We start from the raw sequence: 7,434 nt of genomic DNA, 5'->3' as shown, positions 1-7,434 counted from the left end.
AAAAAAAAATAAATAGAAAAAAAAAAGATGGAAAAGTCAAAGGTGATGACATCATGCATGATGTCATAAAGGATTAATTAAATTATTTATTAAATGGGATTTTTTATCTTAAAAAAAATGATAAGACTAAAGAAAATAAAACAAAAAAAAATTAGAATTGTCTTCTTCCTTTCCCTTGGTTGCCGCCCCACTTCCTCCATGAATCTCCATGGAATTTTCTTCCTTTAAGCTTACACTTAAGCTTAATTCTCTTCACTTAACCTTCATAACTCCCTTAAATACCTCACTAGAACTTGTAATCTCAACTTAGGAAGAAGAGTATAAGAAGAAAGAAGGGCTAAAGCTAGAGATTGAAGCTTTAAGTTAAGGTTAGTATGTTAACTCCTTATTTTTCCATTTAAATGCATAATTAGTGTTTGAAATGAGCTTGGAACTTGATTAAATGAAACAAATATGGGGGAAGGACCCATGCTGAAATTTCGGCCTGGTTGAAGGGAGTATGAATTGCATGAATTAAATGAGTTTGAATGAGTGTAGAAACCTTAATTAGTTGAATGATTAGCATTAAAACCATTAATGTAGTTAAATACAATGAATTAGTGAGATTAGGGTTTGAATGTTAGTGTTTGTGAACCAAATTTTGGAGAAATGCATAAATGATATCTTTGACCAATTGTGGACTGAAAAATGGTCAATAATGACTAAAGGAAATGTATGGGAATTGTTAGAATGGAAGATAAATTCGTAGGTCAATTGGTCATGCTGCTGGCAGCATGATCAAACCAAATTTGAAGGACCAAAACGGAAATTTTACAAGTCCAATTGATATGCCACCAATTGGGGATGAAATAAGACATAAAAGGGCACAATTTTCATTAAAGAACCATGCCCAAAAACTGACCAAAACTTAGTGAAACAATTGACCAAAGTGAAATGAGAGCAGGCTGCCACTGCACAAAACTGACCAAATGAACAGTAACTGTTCATTTGGTCATAATTCGAGCTAGACAGGTCAAATTGACCTGAAATTTTACAAGACATTAGATAAGATATAGATCTAAAACTTTCATGAATAACACCAACCCAAATTATGCCATTAACCCATTCAAATTATTGAGCAAAGTTGAGTTATTGAACCTGCAACTCTGCAGAATTGCCATTGAGCAGTAAAGTTCCAATGGCTATAACTCTGTCTAGAAAACTCTGATTTAGGTGATTCTTAAACCGATGGAAACCTAAGACATAGTAGAACATTTCATATGAAGAAAGATAGACCAAATTATGAACTTAACTTGATCAAATTACTGAACAAAGTTGGATCAAAAACCTGCTAGAACCATAGTTGCAGTATGAACAGTGCATGTGAACAGTAATTGTATTTTGGCTATAACTTGAGCTACAAAACTCCGATTGGGGTGATCCAAAAATAAGAATACACTTAAGACAATAAGGAACATTTTCTATGAAGGAAGTTTTTCCCAATTCTAACAGTAGATTGACCAATGGAATAGTGCAACTTCGGAGCTCCAAAACCGAAAATTGGCAATTTTGCCAAAATGACCTAAGCTTTGAGAAAATAACCAAAACCAACAAGTTTAATAACCAAAATGTGGTATGTGGGTGAAGTTGGAGTTCCCATACCTATTAAGCCTTAGAAAGTCAACTATTTGACTTGAATAGTGCAGTGAATAGTAACTCGAAACACAAAATTTAAAGAACGTCGAATTTAGCACGTTAGAGCTAGGTAATTGTGAAGCTAAATTTATTTTGGATTTATGTTAAGTTCTAGTACTGAAACATTGTAAAATTGTGTGTTTTAGTTGAAAAGAATATCGGGAAGGAACCCGAGGAACCGAGTCGAGGCTAAGGGACGACTCGTTTGAGGTTTGTGCACAATAAACCTTATTTAAGCATTTTACCCTTGAAAAATTGATTTAGCATGCATTATGAATTTATGAACTTTTGTGTTGCCACCTTGTGATCAAATTGTAACTTTGGAAATTGATTTGATTTTTGTATGCAATATTTGAATGAAATGTTTGAAATGGATTTTTGATTCACACTTAGCATGACAGTTACTTATTATTCCTCCTCCATTTATGGGGTTGAGATCGTTTATTTTCCTCCCTCTCTGACTTGCCAGTTGAGGTTGTAGATCGAATGAGTACTCATTAGCTAGCTAGCCACCTCCCTCATTGATTTCGATTAATGGGGTTGAGATTGCTTTGTCGTGGTGTACAACGCGGCATTGATCGGAAATTTTGTTTCATGGCTTAAGTTGTGCATGACTTTGGCAATACTGTGTTTATGAAATTGTTTGACTAAACTGTGTTTAATAGATTATTTGACAAAATGGTGTTATTATGAACTTTGATCATTATTGAAATGTGATTGAGAAACATTTGAATTGTGTTTGGCAATGAATGATTTATTTATTGCATTTTAAATTTTTATTGTGCACCACTGAGTATTTTTATACTCAGCGATGGCTTATTTTGCTGTCGCAGATAAGAGCAAGGAAAAAGCAGCAGAGTGAGCTGCGATTAAATCAAGGATTACATTGATCTTTTGTACGGGTATTATTTAATGCCCTTGTAGATAAATTTTGATGTAAATATGAAAATGTTGTATGTATCAATATAAAGTCGAGCAGTTGTAAATAAATTGTAATAATATTATTTTGGATTTTCTTGTGTAAATTTAATATTTGTACATATGAATTTCCTACTTTATGTTTTGTGAATGGAATTATTAAATATTCTGAGTTGACAAATTTGATTTGGATTGTGGAACTGTTTTGGAATGAATTGATTTGAGTTGAATTGTGAATTATTGGAGGTTGGGAGTTGTGAAACATTTTTAGAAGTGTTTTTCTTAGGTATTTGAGGAACGGTTTTCTCCAAAAACAAACGGAACTCTATCAAAATTTTTATAAAATTTGCGGCAAAATTTAAAATGGACAAAATTTTTACTAGTATTTAAGTTTTGAATAAATGGTTTTTAATTCTCACTAAAATGCTCACCACTTCCAAAATGTAAGAAAATCGTTTTAAAATCCCTTGTAGGGTACTTAATGGGTTATCGGTAGGTGACGTTCGGTAGTTCATTAAGTATTCTTGTAACACCCTCCTGGTAACTACTCCGTACATTCTACTGTTCCAGTGACCGATGTCGGTCCGGACAGCTAGAATGTTCGGAAAAATATTTAAACTAAAGTGAGGAACCATAATTAACTCAAATATTAATAAGAAAAATTTAGGAAAAATTTTAGAAATAAAATACAACCAAGTTAAACGAGCCGGTGCCCAAGTGATGGGTAACCCAGAGAGAAGTTGCGGTTCTCGCAACTAGGAGCCCTAGACCTGAGAGAAAATTCATAAAATAATTTTTGGGACTCCAGAGAAGGGTCATTGAGGTTCCTATGGCATTAGAATGCCAAGAAAATATTTAGAAAAATTTGTCAATCGGTACAGACAATTTTGACCCGTTAAGCCAAACGGAGGGCATTTTGGTCATTTCGCCTTCAGAGGTGATTTTTGGCTAACTTGTCCAGTTGAGTAAATAATTATTATAACATAAAATATGAATAAACATTACTAAAAATTAAATTGAAAATGAGTAGTGATGAAAAGAAAAGAAAAATGAAATAAAAAGCAAATTATGACATAATGTGATGTCATTAAAAGTTACAACCAATTGCATTCAAACAACCAATTAACTAACTAATAAAAAGAGATAAATATGACCAAAGAAATAAAAAAAAAAATACAGCAGCCATCCTCTTCCCTCTTACCAACCGAAACCTCTCCCTCTTCTCCCTCCATTGATGTTCAACCAAAAAGCTTCATTTCTCCCTTTGTTACACCACTAAACCCTAAACCCCGTTCATTAAAACTTGATCACACCTCTTGGGGAAGTTTTTGGCAGCCTAGAAAAGGAAGGAAAGTGAAATTAAGCTTGGGGAAAATTCTGCCACTTAAAGGTTAGTGCACCTATCTATTTAAAACTCTTATTTTCTATGTTAGGGACTTGAAATCAACATGAACTTGTGACTTAAATGAACAAAAGTTAAGTGTATGTAGCCCATGGATTTCGGCTGCCCCTAAGTAAGGAACAAGATTGAGTGTTTTGATGGACTTGGAGTGCACTAGAGATTATGTTTAAAGTATGTAAATATAAGTATAATGGATTAGTTAGTTAATTAAAGCATGTTGTGAAAACTCATGTGGGAATTAGGGTTTTGAGAAGTGAAAATTTGGCTTGGCTTAGGAAATTATTAGAGAACATTTTAATGGTCAATTAGTGACCATTTTAGGTAAGTTGACCATAATTTGGACTGAAATATAGCATGGCAAAGTGAATGAGTATGCTGCCTAGGGACAGCAGCAAGGGTGGCTGTGATTCCAGCCCACTTAGACAGCCATAACTTTGGCTGTGTAGGTCCAATTGGTGTTTGGCCAATTGGACATGAAACTAGACTTATAAGGGCACATTTTTGCTGAAGAAACCATGCCCAAAAGACCAAAGTAAGTGGACCAAAAGTTGGCCCCAATCCGGATACCCTGCAACAGCACCTGCAGAAATGACCAAATGAATAGTAACTGTTCATTTGGCCATAACTCACTATAGATATGGTCAATTGACCTGAACGTTTTACAGCAACAAGTTAAGACATAGACAAACAACTTTCATGAAGAAACCTACCCCAAATTATGACCAGAACCTAACCCAAATGGCAGTCACAGCCACTATTTATGGTACTGTAGATTTGGTAATTCTGCAGTTTTTCCAATCCAGCCAGCTGTGGTTTTTGGACCATATCTGGAGCTACAAAACTCCAAATGGAGTGATCCAAAAAAAGAAATTCAACTAGACAAAATAAGGAACAACTTTTATGTTTACCAATTCCTCAAATTTCCACTGTAACAGTCCCTAATGGAACAGTAAAGTTATGGTACAAAATCTGAAAATTCTGCTCCTTTGGTTTAATGCTTAGAAATGGTATTAATGCTTAATGCCAACAAGTTTTAAATGCAAAATGTGGTATGTTGGGAGTGCCAAAACCAATGTACCTATTTTCTATCAAAAAGTCAACATTTTTGTTGACCAATGAGGTGAATAGTGACACCAAAACTTGAAATTTAAAATTTGAAGAACTCAAAAGTATCAAATGCCCTAGTATACCTAACAAGATTGGTTTGGATAGTTTGGCATGCCAATAGGGTTCAGTTAGCAGTACTGCACATGGCACTATGCCATTCTGTGATTTTATGGCTTTTAGCCATTTTGATATTGTGTTGAGACTTGGCCTCGTGCCTAATACTATTTACAGCTTGTTAGCTGTTCTGTTGCACACCGGGAGATGCATATGTGACCGATGGTGTGACGGCCCGAGGTACTAGATACCCAGTGCCAGTTTACCCGTTTATCCAGTCCAGTCGTTCAGTATAGGTTACTTGGGAAACCAAATGAATGAAAATGGACAAAGTTAAAGAAATAAATGAATATAACAGATACAAAACAAATAAGACATATACATTAAATACATATTTATTTTCTGCTATTTTCTTTTATTTTATTATTGCACCACTAAGCATCATTGCTTAGCGCATTGCTTTTGCCACGCGTAGGTACTGGAGATACTGAACGTGAGCCCAGTAGACCGCAGACTGGGTGAGTCCATCCTGCAGCTCTGCACAGTGTCCGTGTCACATCAACCTCTACAGTGCATTGGTAGGACACTAGGTGTCATTTTGGTATTTTGTAATTAAATTTTCATTCTCTCATATGTAGTTGAATTTATGAAATGTATTTTGATAATCATGTAAATAATGAGAATTGTGTTTATGAATGGAAAAGAGAATGTTTATTTGTGATTTATACTTGATTATCACATGAGATGAATGATTGAGAAATGAAATTGAAAAATGTTGAGATTTTGATATTGGAGTTTGAGAGTGATGAGATATGAATATTGGAAGTGTTTTTAACAGGTTCCGAAGAACTGTTTTCTCAATTTTTAGCCGGTACTCTGTCGGATTTTCTTTAAAATTTTCGGAACCTCAAATAATTTACAATTTCGATAAATGGCTCAAACATATTATATTTCACAAGTTATATTCAAAAGCATGATAAAAATTAATTAAGGTATATTAGAGTGTGCTGATACACCATGTGACATTGCTTACTCGGGTATACTGGACACGGGTAAGGGGTGTCACATTTAGTGGTATCAGAGCACGGTTTAGGCGTTTCTGGGCCTAGATTGAGTCCATACCATGCATTGCATTTGTAAGAGTCGAGGTGACACTAATGCAGATCTGTTTGTCTTTCTTTGTTAAATAGGATATGGACCCTTCATCTCAAAGAGCAGTCGAGGAGGAAGTGGAGAGTCATGCTCCACCTGCAGCAGCTGAGACTGGGGGCATGGGAGAACCTGCTCCGCTAGCTCAAGCAGAGCCTGCTCAGCCTCCACAGGCCATGTTCCAGCAAATGGCCGATTTCTTTAGACAAATGGCCGGAGTAATGCCAGCACCACCACCACCACCACCACCACCAGCTCCACAGCAGAAATCACACCTGGAAAGACTAAGAAAATTTGGAGCAATGGACTTCTTTGGCAAGAGAGAAGATGATTACATTGCGTAGAAAATTGGTTGAATGCAGAGCAGTGAGTTTTAAAACAACTCCACTGCTCCAGAGCAAAACTTGGAATCTGCTGTATCTTTGCTGCAAGACGATGCATATGAATGGTGGGATACTGTGTCCAGTGAAGTACAGCCAGAAATAGTAACTTGGGACTTCTTCCTCTCCGAATTCAAGAAGAAATATGTGGGTACTGTATACCTAGAAGAGAGAAGAAGGGAATTCATTAACCTGAGGCAGAGACAGCTGTCAGTGGCCGAGTATGAGAAGGAATTCGTTAGATTGAGCCGCTATGGAAGGGAGATAGTCCCTAATGAAGCTGAAAGGTGCAAGAGATTTGAAGAGGGACTAAATGACAACATAAAGATCCAGATCACCGCCTTGGGAATCACTGACTTCACCAAGTTAGTGGAAGCTGCATTAAAAGTGGAGAAAGTAAGAATCGGTGAGCAGACTAGAAGGGAAAGACAGCAGAAGAGGGGCCCAGGTCAGTCTACTTCAGCTCCTGCATCTAGGAAGAGGTTCAAGGGTCCACCTGCACAGAGTTCAGGCCAGCCACAAGGTCAGGGTCAGTCTTAGGGGCCCAGGCCACAGTTTACCCCTAGAGAGGTCAGTCCACACCATCAGTGGGCAGCTCTCCGGGGATGGGGTTCAGGGGACCAGCCCCAGCATCTTCTGCATGTCCACACTGTTTGAAATGGCATAAGGGGGAGTGTTGGAGAGTAACTGGTGCCTGCTTAAGGTGTGGGTCAACAGAGCATCAGTTGAAGAAGCGTCACGCAGAACTAC

This window comes from Hevea brasiliensis, chromosome 2 (assembly GCF_030052815.1).
Source record: "Hevea brasiliensis isolate MT/VB/25A 57/8 chromosome 2, ASM3005281v1, whole genome shotgun sequence".
Lineage (NCBI taxonomy): Eukaryota > Viridiplantae > Streptophyta > Magnoliopsida > Malpighiales > Euphorbiaceae > Hevea > Hevea brasiliensis.
Note: the sequence above shows the minus strand (reverse complement) of the source record.